The sequence below is a fragment of the Cnephaeus nilssonii genome, assembly GCF_951640355.1.
Source record: "Cnephaeus nilssonii genome assembly, chromosome: X".
NCBI classification, from domain to species: Eukaryota; Metazoa; Chordata; class Mammalia; order Chiroptera; family Vespertilionidae; genus Cnephaeus; species Cnephaeus nilssonii.
In genome coordinates, this window is record NC_137071.1 from 106870940 (window position 1) to 106886942 (window position 16003).

The 16003-nt window shown below is 39.0% G+C and overlaps 1 protein-coding gene and 1 pseudogene across 2 annotated transcripts in view; one reads left to right on the top strand and one right to left on the bottom strand.

Annotated features, from left to right (window-relative positions):
* Positions 1-16003, top strand: part of GPC3 (glypican 3) — a 503173-nt gene that overhangs the window by 376530 nt on the left and 110640 nt on the right. The window lies entirely within an intron of this gene.
* LOC307096045 (acidic leucine-rich nuclear phosphoprotein 32 family member D-like) lies at positions 6685-7464 on the bottom strand (annotated as a pseudogene). The gene has a single exon. The product of its transcript is annotated as an acidic leucine-rich nuclear phosphoprotein 32 family member D-like (transcript).

Genomic DNA, 16003 nt, shown 5'->3' on the forward strand with positions numbered 1-16003 from the left:
TCAAATCAATAAAAACATATTTTTAAAAAATGTTACAGGGATAAATGTAAAGTATTACATGTAGATTCACAAACACTGTTTTATAAATACAGTGAGGGAACCCAACTTAGCAGGCACATTTGTTTTAGTTATGATGGAAACGGCAATGAGAAGCAATAAAACCTTCACTGACCCATCAGACTCTATCTCTCAAATGTAGATATAACTTAGCAGCTCTTTTGATGTTGTGGCCATTATTGTGGTGTAGGGGGAAGAGGTAGGTAAATATGTACATGTGTGTTGGGGTGGGCCAGGCAGGGGCATCGGAGTGAGTGGCTAGAGAAATATTATGTATCCTGTTTAAATGTTCAAAAATCTATTTGGGATTGTAATGTTCACTGCTCCACAGCAGTCTTTGTTAAACCAATATTACCTGATTTTGTTGTGAAGTCTTTTTGGTGTGTGATTTACTAGTTAGAGCCATAATGAGAAATCTGAGTGCCACAGCACTATAAAATCTAGTTTGGGGGAAAGTACAAAGACTCTAGAATCAAATGTAGATCTGGGTTTAAGTCCAAAATATGTCACTTTGTAGTGCCTGGCTTCAGAACAGATTATTTAACCTCCCTGTACTCAAGTTTCATAATCTTTGAAATGGGTATAGTATAATCTATCTTGAAGGATTAGTACAAGTGTTAGAGATAATGCATGTAGAAGACACTCAACTTTTAAGGGTATATTAAAATCTTATTTGTATTTTTCTTTTTATTAAATTTACTAGAGGCCCAATGCATGAAATTCATGCAAGGGGCTCGCCCCTTATAGCCTCGGCTTCATTAGGAAGGTTGTCCAGATGGTTGTTCTGCTGTTTGGTCTAATTAGCATATTAGCACTTTATTATATAGGATTGGGGTGACACTGGTTAACAAAATTATACAGGTTTCAGGTGCACAATTCCACAACATATCATCTTTATACTGTATAGCGTGTTCACCATCCCAAATCAATTCTCTGTCCATCACCATTTATACCCCCTATCTCCTCCTCCACTTCCCCCTGACCCCTCTCCCCTTGGCAATCACCACACTGTTGTCCTTGTCCATGAGTTTTTTCCTTTTTTTTGCTAAATTCCTCCATTTATACCTACTCTTTTGCTTCATGTTATGATAGTAGGAAGAGTTAACATAAGGGAAGTTGGGAGTGACCTTTTAAGTGACTTGATTCTCCATCCCTCAGTTTACCAATTTCTGGAATGGAGAAATTACAACTTTTCTAGTTTTGGTTGTTGTTTAAATGATTTAAAAATTCTAAATATAATAATCTAAATGCTAAAGATTCTTGGAAAAATATATTTAGCCAAGCTTCAACAGATTTTTGAACTATTTAAAGTTTAGTTTGGCTCAAAGTAACTGAATGGAAAATGAAGATGATAAATTATCTTACCTAATAAAAGAGAAACATGCAAATTAACCATCACTCCGCTATGCCCACAGCCAATCAGAGTGAGTATGCTAATTAACCAAACAAAGATGGAGGTTAATTTGCATATGCAGGCACAGAGCGGAGTGAAGCCTGCTATGAGGGGAAAGGGGGTGGCAGAGGGAGCTACTAGAGTAGTGCTCCAGACAGAAGCGAGGACTTGCCGGCTCCCGGATGGCTGGGGAGCGGGGACTTGTTGGCTCCTGAGCAGGCTGGGAGCAGGGTCTTGCCAGCTCTCAGGCGGCTGGGAGTGAGGCCAGGGGAAGGAAGGCCTATTCTTGCACGAATATCGTGCAACGGGCCTCTAGTATATATATATAGATATATATATATATGATTGTATATGATTGTGGGTTTAAATGAAGTTCTTCAGATTTTCCCAAGTTTGAAATCTGCCCTAAAGTGGAGGATCTATAAATAAGCAGGCTGCCCTTAGAGTACAGCTTATAGATCTTACCACATGATTCAGAGCCCCATTTTAATCTTCAACCCCACCAGGACCTTTCATGGAAGGATAGTATCAAGTGAAGAGACTTCAGAGCTATAAAGTTCAGGACAAGTTAATCTGCATTCCGTTTGCATTTTGCTCTCTGGTTGAAGATGGTGAGAGGTTCCTAAATTTAAAACCCGGCTGACATGATATCCTTATTGGCAGATGTCTCAAAGGAGGTATTTAGAATGATTCTGAGTGGTGTATAATATGTTCATGAATGTGTATGTGTGTGTTGCACATGCTGGCAGAGCAGAAAGAATTCATAGGGCTTGGGACTACCAGCTTTCCTGAGACATCATCACTCTCAGCTGTTGGGGGTGATGTCACAGATGCCAGGAACACTGCCTAGGCCCAAATTCCCAAAGCTCTATTTTGCATTGCAGAGCCTAAGGCACAGAAGACCCATTCCATTGGCTCTACTATCAAAGAACTATGGAATTTGTTATCCAAAGTCTGGGATCAGAGACTACTTGTCCAGAAAAAAAGAAAAAGAAAAGCTAAAGTTGACCCCTGCTGCCTGAGCCTTTGTTCCTGCCTGATAATATACCATGGAAAATGGGGAAGGAATCCAGACTCATTAATGAGCTAATACAAAAGATTAAGCCAAGCTAGGGGCAGTTTGCTATAGCTGCATATGGATTTTTGAAGGCATTTGAGAGCTGGAAATATCTCTAGATCAGAACCTAGTGGCACTGTTACCTTTGTTCACCAGACCCAAGTATATGATAAGGGTACCCCTGTGGGGAACAGTTTTCTTATTGCTGATTTCTTTTTTAGGGAATGCTATTCCCTGAGCTATTGTATGTCAAAGTGATTGATCAGTAATTGCAATCTGTACAAATTAACATAAGATGCTGAAATGGAGCTCAACTCTGAGCTTCTATGTGTTGAATTGCTTTTGTTCTTGTCTGTTGTTCTTGGAAGTCACTTAAACCATGACTACTTGCATGAATCTCAAAATGAAACTCAGTAGGCAAAAAAATAAATTAAAATTTAAAATATATGTATATATCCTCACCATTTATTTTGAAGCCATTTATTAAATGTCCATGGGATGTGTAGTGCCAAGTTTAGTGGACTATGTTGATAAAGACATGGAAAAACCCCTTATGCATAATTATAATCACATAACATATATTATTATCATTTGAATTCATTTGTTCAATATTTAGCAGCTCTGTGTGACAAGCACTGGGAGTAGGGGCTGTGGACAAGGATACCGAGATAACTTAAACACAATTTTTGCTTTTAAGGAGGGTGATGAAAACATACCTACATAACTGTAACCCAAGGCATAGTTTCAGTACCTTAAGAGAAATATAAACCAAGTACTATGCTAGCCCAGAGAAGGGAGGGATTAATTCCTACCAAGGGAATTAAACAAGACTTCAAAAATAGGTAGCCTTTAAGCCAGGCTTTGAAAGATGAGGAGAATTTTGACAGATAGAGATTGGAAGGAAGGATCTTCCTGGCAGAGGAATTTGGAATGAACAGTGGCACAAAGACATAAAAGTACATCAATAGCCTTATGTGGCTGGAGAGCTCACAGCCCAGGGCAGAGTGGAACAGGACATGGGCAGTGAAGGATGAGACTTAAAAGGTGGTATAAAATATGGGAGGGCAACGAATAATAAAATAAAGAACTTGAACTTGACTCTGTTAGTAATGGAGAGCTACTGAAGGGATTGGAGAAAAAGCATGGCATAGTCAGATAAATGTTTTATGATGGTAACTCTGCCAGGAGCATGAAAGGTGGTTTGGAGATCAGAAATTGGAGGCAAGGAGTCCAGTTAAACTTGACAGGGTTTATGAAACAAAGAAGTAAAGCTTACTATTAACATTCATTAACCTTCTTTTCCATAAAAGGTTATGGACCTGTTGAGAGGAAGAGGACTGTTGTGTTCTAAAGTCAGGCTAATTATCTTTGGCTGTTATCCAGGACATGGGAGGGGGTGTAGCATGCAGTGGTTTGGGTCTCAGGAGAGGAGGCATGGAGTGACCTTCTCACAGCAAACTAGTACCTTATCCAGGTCCTACAGTAGAAAATTAAAAGAAAATTCTAGTACCTCTAGAGATTGTCCCTCATTGAACCTGAAGTAGAAGTCCTCAAAATGAAGTATTTAGATTCCCTGATGAATGTACTATTACTTTTTAATCAATTTGTTACACACTTTTATGAGTCAGGATTCCAAGTAAAAGTGGCTCTTTGGTTGTTGAATGTTAAGTGCCATCTGTTCACTGAAGTCTCAAAAACTACCAAAACTGTGAGAAAGATTAAGAGAGATTATAGTGTTTTTCTTCTGCTGCCACTGTGGGTTCTTAGATGTGCTGGAAAGACTACTGTGTTTCATGACAGTCTCACAAAGAGGAGTGTGGGAAGCAGTGACTGTTCGCCTTCTTCAACCTTCTTAAAACACATTTTCCCATTTGTTATCAACTCCTGTGTTTTTCTAATTATAGCAGGTACTTATAGTATGTGCTGTTTCCCTAGAATGGTCTCCAAGAATTTTACATATAGGAGCCTGCTTGTTAATTTTACTCAAGCATGTGCTGACATGAGCTGACCTGGCCTTTCACCAAGACTGGCTAGCTGGCACTCAACAACGTGTTTTCTCTCCATCTTAGCACTCCTGTACTCTTGCTGGTCAGTGCAGATTCTAAGAAGGCAGATAAAGTGCATTGTTTAGACAGCATTGAATCTTGTTTACAGCATTTCCACAAGAATAGGGTCTTGTCCACTCCAGTTACCGCTGTATCTTCTGCTTTAAGTACAGTGCCTGGCACATAGTAGATGACCAATAACATCTTATTGCATGAATAAGTGAAGGATTCTGTTCCATATTTGACTTAGCTATTTTCCTCCAATTTAGAGAGAATATCTATAATGTCACCCTATACCTGTCCCACCATTGTATTTTGGAAGCAGATAACTTGTTTTCTAGTTTCACGGGTACAGAGATGGAGGAAAATTTTGACCAGAATGGACCATAGCCAGCATCTCACCAGTAACTGACTTATATGATGATTTTTGGAACTTTTGAACTAATGATATTTAGTTGAGATTTTAGACTTAAGAGTTGATGCTGTAATTGGTTGAGACTTCTTAAGGATGTTGGGATAAGGTGAATGTATTTTGCACATGGGGCAGATGTGAATTTATGGAGAAAATGTATATGCAAATACAGAGGGAAAGCAAGAAGTAGGAGGATTCTTTTCACCATTAAAAATTATAGAAAAAAATTACAAAATGTTACACTGGGGTTTTGCCTTTAAAGTATGTATAAAATATTCTGTCTGCCAAAAGTCATCAAGAATAGTCCTCCCAAAAAAAAAAAAGAATAGTCCTCCCTTTACTTTTTAAATTTTATTTTATTTTTTATTTTTCCAACTTAATTGCAATGTAATTATATATAAGATTGTGGAAGTTTAAGGTGTACAACATATTAATTTGACACACTTATGTATTATGAAATGAATCCCACCCTAGCATTAGCTGATACTCCATCATGTCATATAATTACCATTTCTTTCTTGTGATGAGAACATTTAAGATTTACTCTCTTCCTCCACTGTCTTGAGAAACATGGTGAGATTGTACCATACTTCCCTGTGAGTCCTCATTCCATTCATTAAAAAGATCTTCAACTTGATAAGATCTGGTAAATCCATGAACTCTCTTCTTGTTCTGCCTCTCTTTTCTGACCTTCACTTGGTAGCTATGCCATGGCTCTCATCCAGTGGAATTACTTTTGACATAGACCCCAGTTAATGGCCTACTCATTCCTATTATGCCTATTCTGTCACTGTAAGATACAGTATTGGGTGACATTGCAAAACCTACTTTATCTGTCAAAACCTGAATAATAGGAACTTTCATTTTCTTGGCAGTTTCATTTCAATTCAAAGATCAGCTTGTTGAGGCTTGAAGAGTTGAGATGAAATAGTAATTCATGGACCACTTTATTTCTAGACTCCAGTTTCACTGGGTCCTGAAGCCCTATAGCAATTCATGCCTCAGGTATAGGTAGCTAGGCATTGAGAAACGTTCTTATTTGAGAGTTATAAGTGTGAATGAAGTAATCAAAATCATTAGCACACCTACCCTATTTACACAAATTTCTCATGCTTCCCCCCAGGAAATTGTTTCTATGACTAAGGACAGATGGTTCTGTGATCTTATCTACTTTCAGCATATTTCTTGGACCTACTGTGTGCTACTCCGTTTTGTTATTACTGTTCCTCTGGCATTGTTAGTCTGGGACTCTCATCCTGTAGCCAGTCAATCATCAAGTGCCTTCAGGTCATTATTTGTAGCATTCTTTGAAATCTTTTCTATCCCTATGCCATCACCCTAGTCCAGGCCTGCCTTACTTCACCATCAATCCCCTGTTGAGCACAGGGATTAGAAAAACCAATGAGATACTCACTGCCCTTGGCATATAGAGAACCACAATCTTTTTTTATGTCTTTGTTTTCTTCTAGCACTATAGTTTCCAACATGACTTATATTTATATTTTTCTTTTCTTTTTTTTTTGGCAGTAAAAATAGTATTTTATTCCACCCCCTCCTGCCCACCCTCTCCCCATAACCCCCAGTACACTTCCCCTCTCCTTCCCACAGCAACATTACAATCAGAAAAAAAATGAGTTTCAGGGGGCAGGATTTGGGGGGGGGGGGTTATGGGTAAAAACAGTCAAATTACAATAGGAATTTTTAAAAATAGGTTATCCACTTAGTCATCTTCTTCTTCTTCTTCTTCTTCAGGTTCTCGTTTTCGCTTCTGACCCTTTTCTTCTTCACCAGACTCTTCTTCATCTTCCTCATCGGCTACTTCCCAGTCGTTATAATCTTCTTCATCCACCACTTCCTCTCCACTCACATCCTCCTCTTCACCTTCTTCCTCCTCTTCATCTTCCGCTAGATGAGCATCCTCATTATACTCCTCCTCCTCTTCCTCCTCCTCTTCCTCCTCCTCCTCCTCCTCTTCCTCCTCCGCCCCCTCCTCTTCCTCGTCCAGGCCCTCTACGTAGCCCTTGGCGTCGAATCAGGGGCCTCCTTGTGGTCTTGGTAGTAGCCATCGATATAAGTAAGTTGTGGGAGGAGCTTGAACATGTTTTCTCGGTAGTCATTCAGGTTGGTTACCTCACAATTGAAAAGGTCTAAGCTCTTGAGGTTTTCTAACTTTTTCAGTGGCTCTATTGTGCTAAGGTCTTTAATTTTGTTGCCACTTAAGTTTAGATGCTTGAGGTTCGGACACTTTTCTGCCAATACTTCCAGGCCCCCTGAGATTCTGTTATCGCTTTGTTCAAGCTTCTTACGTTTGTTTAACTTTGGTAAGTTTGCGACTGAGGTGAGGCCTACATTGATTGTACTTAAGAACTCCAGTTCTTCAAATTCATCTTCGAGGCCTTCGATTTTGCCTTCATAAGACAGACAGTTGTCCAGGACAAGCTTTCACATCAGAGGGCATCCTGTTCCGCAGCTCTAAGTGAATCTGTTTGTCCATCTCCATCTCTCGCTCTCTCTCTCTGCAGAGGCTCCCGCACTGGCGGAATTCAATAAATAGACCGCAAACCCACGGCTGTGTGTTTTAGGACTTTGAAGGCTCAATCAGCTCCGCTCGGTTCTCGAGCCTATATTTTTCTTAAATTGAATAATGTGTGTAACTTTTGTCTCTGCCACAAAAATACTTGTTGCCTTCCTTTTATAAGTCCCTTACTTTTTTTTTCTCCCACCTATGCCATGTAACCTTTTGTGCGGGAGAAGTATTTCTTTCCCCACAAGACCTCTCTCATTTGTTCTCATTTACCCACTCTTTTCTTCCACATAATTTAAGAATTTCTTTCATAGGTTTATTTATTTTCTCTATCCCCTTAGTTATTCTGTCTTTAATGGAAAGTAGTAAAAAGACAAATACCATCTGATTTCACTTATATGTGGAATATAATGAACAAAGTAGAAACAGAAGCATGGATACATGAAACAGACTGACAGCTGTCAGAGGGGAGGGGTTGGGGGACTGGATAAAAGAAGGTGAACGGATTAATGAGAGAGAGAGGGGGGGTTTGGTGATAGCAGGAAGGGGGAGGGTGGGCAAAGGGGGGATAAATGAGGATGGAAAGAGACTTTGCTTGGGGTGATGGATGCATGATACAGTGTGCAGACAATGTTTTGTTGAGCTGTACATTTGAAATCTGTATGGTTTTACGAACTAGTGTCACCCCAATTAGTTCAATAAAAAATAACCTGGAGAAAGACAGAGATCAAGACCAAATAGCATTTATTGAGCACTTGCTGGGTGCTGGTACTATACTTGGTATTTCAAAATATCTTATAAAAGAGCACCATTCTTGCTCTGTGCTTCCTTCTGGATTAAAAAAAAATCTATAAATGCTTTTGGCTAGTGATGAGGAACAGCAGCCCCCACCCCCTTTTTTTTTTAAAGCAAAAGCACCAGACGTTTGGAAGGGAATATGCAATTTGTGTTGTAATGCAAATTATCTCTTTCTTCCTGAGAACATTGGTTTCTTGCCAGAGTGTTCAATTCAGGCCCACACAAACTGGTTATATTTATAGAGGGCCAAATGAGGAAGAGAGCATGATAAACTTTCCTCCCTGGTAAAACAGTCAATGGCAAACAGGTGAATGCCATGTAACATGAAACCTGGGGAGCCAAATGTCATCTAGTACATGGCAGCTAGACATTTGGTAGGTTAAAGTGCCCCCCTCACCCTCTAGGCAGGTAATTCAGGTCTGGGGACTCAGAAATGTTATTCTAGATGGTCATAAGCTCTCAGCACCTTTTTGGGACCCTCTCAGTGTGTGGAATATGGCAGACTGGATCCACTAAAACTGCCTCTGAATTCTTAACATTAAGATATTAAAAAGAAGACAATCTCTGCATTTAAGTGTTTTAAAGTTTATGAGAACCTTTTGTTTACATTATTACACTTATTTCTCATTACTGTCCTGTGACCTAGCTATCATTAATTTACACTAATAAAAGAGAAATATGCAAATTGACCGTACCTCCATGACGTCCACCAGCCAATCAGGGGTGAGTATGAAAATTAACCTAACAAAGATGGCGGGTTAATTTGCATACACAGGTGCGGAGCGGCCGGGCGGGGCAGAACACCTGCTATGAGGGGGAGGGTGGGGAGCAGAGGAAGCTACAGGAGTGGTGCTCCAGCCGGAGCAGAGAAGACTGAAGACTCCGGCCAGCTGGAGCAAAGATGGAAGAAGGCAGCCAGAGCAAAGGCCTGGGTCCCAGGTGCCAGAGGAAAACTGGTGCTGGCAGCCATGGGAAGGAAGGCCTATTGCATGAATCTTCGTTCTACAGGCCTCTAGTATTCTCTATAATGGGTGATGTAACTGACATTCAGATTGTAAGTGACTGAAAGGTTGAACTTACTCTAAATTCTATGATCTTGCTTCTACTCTGTTGAGGGATAAAGAAGCATTAAGACAGTCTAATTATCTAGGAGGTCACTTGAAGTAACCTGGAACTAGCAGCTCCTATGCTACAAGTTTCTCCTAAGGTAAGACTATGGCAATCCACAAAGTTGTATGTATAAGGATATTTCAGTGGCATTGTCATAAGAGCAACCCAAATATCTATCAATAGGACATTTATGTGAACTATGCCATTTCCATACAATGAAATAATCTGAAGCCATCAGAAATATTTTTATTGACTATATTCACCTCAAAATATTTTAATGGATGCAGATTATTCCACTATACATAAATTAAAAATAAAAATAAATTAAAAATATTTTTAAATACTGTTGTACAAAGAAAGATATCCATGATACAGTGTTAAGTTAAAAAGGAGGTTATGAGACAATATTAAAGTACAATTCAATTTTACAAAAGTTAGCACATGTATATACATATGTATGGGGAGAAAGTCTGTAAAAATATATATTAAGACATGAGCAATATTATGATAACTTTCATTTCCTTTTTTTAAGTCTCTGCACTCTGCCCAAATACTTTTTTAAATTAAGTTTTACATCAGAAAAACAATAAATCTATTTTCATTTAAAACAAACCGCAAACATTTTGAGATAGGTAAGAAAGGATGCAAATTGAAACCACCCTGGACCAAGTCAAAGCTCACACTTCTCCAGATCCTCCCCGATCTGAGCTGTCTCCATCTCTATTGACTGTCTCAGAAGTAACCTAGGCCCTGAGAGGAGGCAGAAAGAGTATCATCTGGCCTGATAACCTCCTGACCCAGTGTTTCAGCCTGATAGCCCAGCAGTTATTACCTTAATTCTGAAGGCAGTACCAAAGACCTTTAGAAGATGGTCTCAGAGACAGTCTCATGACCCACATCACCCAGGAGTCCTTGCTGACAGGCACACTAAGAAAAGTTTGCACAGTGAGAGGTGGCCCCAACCTTCTGAGTTTCCCAGAATAATTCAATATTAGTTCATTATTCACAAATGATCCAACATTTTGGAATATATTGCTATTTTCCGCCTGCCCTATGCCTTGGGGAAATGAATTACTTAAGCTTAATATTTGATATTTGAAGTAGGAACTCCCTTCATCTAACCTAAAATCATCTCTTTCAAGTTTAAGAGCTTACCCCCTAATTTTAGTGTTATAGGACATAAGTTTGTGGTTACCATACCCGTCACAATTGCATGCACTTCTCTGATTTTCCCTATAAGCCTTCATCGTTTCAGACTCAAGAGGCCAGTGATTTTAATCTGTCATCATATGGTTTTGCCTTGTTCTCCACCCTTTATTATTTTATTTGTCCTTCTCTGGACATTTTCCTGTTCCATTTTGTCTTCTTTACTACATCATCAGCAGAATATAATCCCACTAACACATACAGTAGCTTTAAAATAGGTACTGCAGGTTAAAAATAACTTCTCTCTTAGTGAGTTGCTAGCGCCAAACATTCAGAAGTTCAGCTTTCAATGGAAGACGAGTAGTAATTAAAGAGCTGTGAATTCGGGTCTGTTTTGTCTTAAGAAATGTATGTGTATGTGGTCTCCACTTTATATTGTTTACTACATCAGGATCCAACTAACCCTCAAAGTAAGTTTGATTTTGGGGGAAAAGAACTCTCAAATCAATTAAATAAATGCTAATTCTAACATTCAGGCTCTATGAAATAAGACAGCCCTAATCTCTCAAAGGCCACAGATAAAGCCATCTGACAGTTTTGCAATGTCAGAAACTTTCAGTCATTGCTTTACACACATGTAAAACCTTCAGACTTTCTTGATAAAATATTCTTTTTTTTTAAATTGCTTTGAAGTTTGAAAATCAAAGCAGAACAGCTGTTTCTCAGAACAGAAAGGACTTTCCCTAAACTGCTAGAAAGCTAATAAGGATTTCAAAGGGCAATGATAACTTACTCTAATGACCAAAGTACAGGGAGCACCAGGGGTGGGACAAACTGTTTACTGCAACTAACACATTAACTAGGGAGTTTGCAGCCTTCCTCTGTATTTTCCCCTCTTTTCCTTTATCTTTGTGTCTGTTTTTCTCCTTCTCTCACCATCCCCTGGCCTCTTTCTTGCCTTACTTTTTTTTTACTTTTTAAATTTTATTTTCTCAATCTTTCTCTTTCCCCTTCCCTCACATCATTTTTCTTAACCACCTCATTCCCCAAACTTGCTATGGCAGAGACCTGGAGTATTTTAACTGTTTATTATATAGGTTGAATGGAGTTTCCCTTTCCCTAATTTTAATTTTTAAGGAGATGAGGTGAATATTTTATATTTCTTCTACAAAAACAAACAAAAACGAAACTAAAACAAGTGGTTTCTGACTTGTGTGTGGCCCCAGTTGATTTATTTTTTTCCGCTGTGGGTCAGTGGCCCTTGATAGAAAAAAGGTGCCCACTCTTGCACTAAGGGGTCTTGCCAATCTAATTCTTTTTCAGAAAAGGAGATGAAAACAGTATGGACAATTAGTTACTGTGGGTGGGAGAAAGAATTTGACTGGCGGCAGTTTTCTTTGGAAACAGATAGGGAAGCACCAAAGATTGCAATAGTTTTACTTGTGAAAAACAGAGGTTAGAAATAACTTGCTGGAAAGTTCAGCTGAGAACGGGAACATCTGGGGCTTATTCATCGGTTTTCAGAAGTTTTTGAAGCTTTTTTATTAGCTGGTTGACCTCAGATTGAGGAAGAGATTTTTCAACTGTTAAACAGTTTTTTTCCCCTCTGCATTCCTGAAGTCATATTGTGTTCAGCTTGTTAATATCTGCACAGGGGGCCTTGGGCAGAGTTGACCAGAGTTGGCAGACTTTCGGAACAAATACATAGCCAGTATTTCCCTTTCTTGTTGGGGATTTGCATGTGTCCCTTTCATCCATACATACAGCAGATTCCTCCACAAATAATTGCATTTGGCATCACAGTTGTTAGAGAAAATTAAGAGGAGGGGGTAAATCCCCATCTCCTCCCTCCCACTACGGAGACAGCTGAAGGAAGGAAACAGGTCAGACAGGGTAATAACTAAACATACCTGGAATGTAGCAGCAGGTAATTTTGTCTGTGTTAGTCACAATAATAACTTGCATGTTGGAATATCAATGGCATAGATTCCAAGATGTCTAGAATTGAAAAAGGAAAAAAACACACACACAAATCGACAACTAGCATCCCATTGATTTATTGGGCCTGACACTGGAAACATTGGCTAAAATGTTTAGTTAGTATAAATGGAGCATGTTCCAAGCCACTTCCCCCCACTATTTTCTAAAGAGGATTTTAGGTTATTTATTTGGAACTTCTGGCATCCAAGGCAAGAAAGTCCTGCATGGAGATTCCAACACAGCTTCTGATGGGATGGGGGGAGGGGACATCATCAGATAGCACTACAGTCAAAGTTCTTAGTACTGGGCCCCTTAGTATGGCACTCTCTGAAAAGGAATATTTGTTCAGGGCATGGGCAGTGTTGAGAAAAGCAAAATATAATCTATGCACTAACACTATAACCAGAAATAACTTCTATGTCAGAAATTAACTAGTACTGCCTAAATAGAAGCTCTCATTCTTAATGGTCTGAAAAATGTTCTGTGGCTAAAACTCTTGGAGGTAAATCAGTGATTTCGGGGTTGTTTTTTTCTATTAACTGTTAGGCTTACAAAGGTTGTGTGCAAGCAAAAGAATTTAAACAAATTTCCAAAAAATTTGACATTTAAAATTCTTTGGTGTTATTCCAACACAGATGTTCCTTGTTCTGTATTGAGTTTATGGTCTATGCCAGGCTTTGATTAACAGCTAAAAGACATACAGACAATTCAATAAATCAACACATAGTACTTGAGCTCCTATTCTAAATGTTTATTGTTTATTCAGCCACTGAGTGCCAGACACTCTGGTAGGCCCTGGGAATCTGGAGAGGCACAAAGATGAGTCAGACACAGTTCCACCCTCAGAAAGCCTTTGGACTCATAGAGAAGACATAGACACAAATAATTCCAATTCAAGGCAGAATGTGATTGAGGTTTTAAGACAGGTCCAAACAAAATATTGTGGAGCACTGATGAAACAATTAGATTCAGCTTCAGTAACTGGGGAAGAATTAATGTGGAGGAGATGACATATGAGATGATTCCTGGAGGATAAATTGAATTTCAACAGAGGAGATCATGCAAGGCAAAGAAAACAGCATGCGCAAAGCATGAAGGTGTGAAACCGTATGGTGTATTTAGAGAGTGGTGATTAGTGAAGGTATATGGAGTGAACTGTGAGAGTTGGGGTAGTCAAGTGGAAGTATACCTTGGGCAGTTATAAATTTGACTTAGAAGCCTGAGGAAAAAATCTAGACAACAGAATTTATATATATATATATATATATATATATATATATATATATATATATATATATATATATATAAATTTTAATATATATATATATATATATATATATATGAACAGTGTTATTCCCTTGGAGCCAGGTCCCTTATGACAACATTAGAACCCAGCCTCTTCTCTTTGGGGGTCTACAATTAAATCAAGAGGCAAAGCATTCATATATATATACATGAAAAAAACAGAATGACCTACATATTATATGATACAATGTGCAACAGCTGAGGAGTGCATTGGGAAAGCACAAAATACATTATTAGTGATTTAACATTTTTTGAAGCTAACTTGGAGCCTTCATCTGCCCCCCCCCTCCCCACATTCAAATGTCACACCCTTCCTAGACAAATGCTGTCACAGACACGAACAGACTTTATGCACAGCACTAGTGGTTGGGAACGAAGGGGAAAGAGGAGGAAAGGTTGGCAGGAGAAGGAACAAGCAATTCATTTTTAGGTTGGAGAATGAGAAAATTAACTGTTCATAAATTCCAGGAGATTGGTTTTTCTTCTGTTTTATCATGAATAAAGGACCTGTTCACATTTTGAAAGTAACACCTCATAGTACAGAATGGAATAAGCAGGCAGGCCAAATTCCTTCTTTGGTTTTATTAAAAGTGTAAGAATAGGAAGTTTGTCTGACCCATATATAGACTCCCTAGGAGACAAAACCCCTTCTGATCATGTATGAACACATAGCTATTTGACACTTCCTGCTTCATTGAAAATAGATTTAATTAAAATATTTAGTAATGACTCATTTTGAGTGCCAGGTGCTTACATATCCTTATTATTTTGCCTCTAAAAATTTAGATTTGAAATATAATACTTAGGTAAATTAATGTTGCTCCCAATAGAGTTTCTTTATGGACACCATCAGGTAAGTCCCCATGGATGGCCTTAGGGAGGAAGCCCTGGGGAAAGTATAGTTTACTAAGAGTGAACTTCCTTGCTTTCCCTCTGCATCTGGTTGGGTAAGGCAATTGCTAGCTTTTTTTTTTTAATATATTTTATTGAATTTTTTACAGAGAGGAAGAGAGAGGGATAGAGAGCTAGAAACATCGATGAGAGAGAAACATCAATCAGCTGCCTCTTGCACACCCCCTACTGGGGATGTGCCCGCAACCAAGGTACATGCCCTTGACCGGAATTGAACCCGGGACCCTTGAGTCCGCAGGCTGACGCTCTATCCACTGAGCCAAACCGGTTTTGGCAACTAACTTTTAAAGTGTCATTCTTCCCCGTTCATTTCCATTGCCCAACACTACAAGGAACAGTGCACCTGTCTTGTATTGGAAAGGAAGTAAGTGTCAAAGTGAGAACAAAATAAGGACAGTTGTCTCATTCCAAGTTTGTGTGGGACTGGAGTACAATTTCTGTTCCCACTGTGTTAAGGGAGGAAAAAAGACAGCCATATGGGGAAGGAGTGTTAAATTGTGGCTTGTGTCCAGATCCACTCCAGCTATCATGCCTTTAAATCACCCCAAATAATGCCATGCTCTTATTTAAAAGTGATTTTTCCAGAGAGCCTACCTCCTGCATAGTGAGGGAAGATCTGCTGGTGAGACCATGCAAGTCACTCACCACTCAAAAACTGAATCGATACAATATCAATGGGTCAGAGCTCCAGAAGAGTTCTTTTTCAATAAGATGTGATGCCAATGTTGGACTGACTTTTGGGCATTAAAGATCCCATGACATTTTTAAAGGAGTGTTTGCCTTGATCTCCTTGGCCAAAGTTCACATCTGGTAGTTGCATTTGTTGACACTGGCTTCCCTTGTCCTTCCAGCTGCATATAATATTGCTTCCCTCACATCCTGTCTTAGACTGTTGCATAGTGTGTTACTAAACAGCAATTGCATTTCACCCAGTGGGGAATGCAAGCAGAAACCCTTTGGGTGAAGTGGTGCTATAGAAGTGTTGGATAGACAGCATTTTTTGTGTGTGCGAGGCTGAAAGTGTAAGAAACAGATCCAAGCACTCTTCAGAATAACTGTTAATGTGTATATATGCAGAGTAAGCAATGACCATAGGGAAGGCCAGAAATGCCAAGGGTCAAAAAGAATGCTTAGAGAAAGAGAAATGAAAACATAATTTTTAAAAAGTGATTTGGGAGGATGCCCTAAACGTTCAGAATAACATATAAGGAATTTTGGAGTGTTTGTGTTTTAGTTTTTGAAAGCACACAGCTTCTATTTGTAT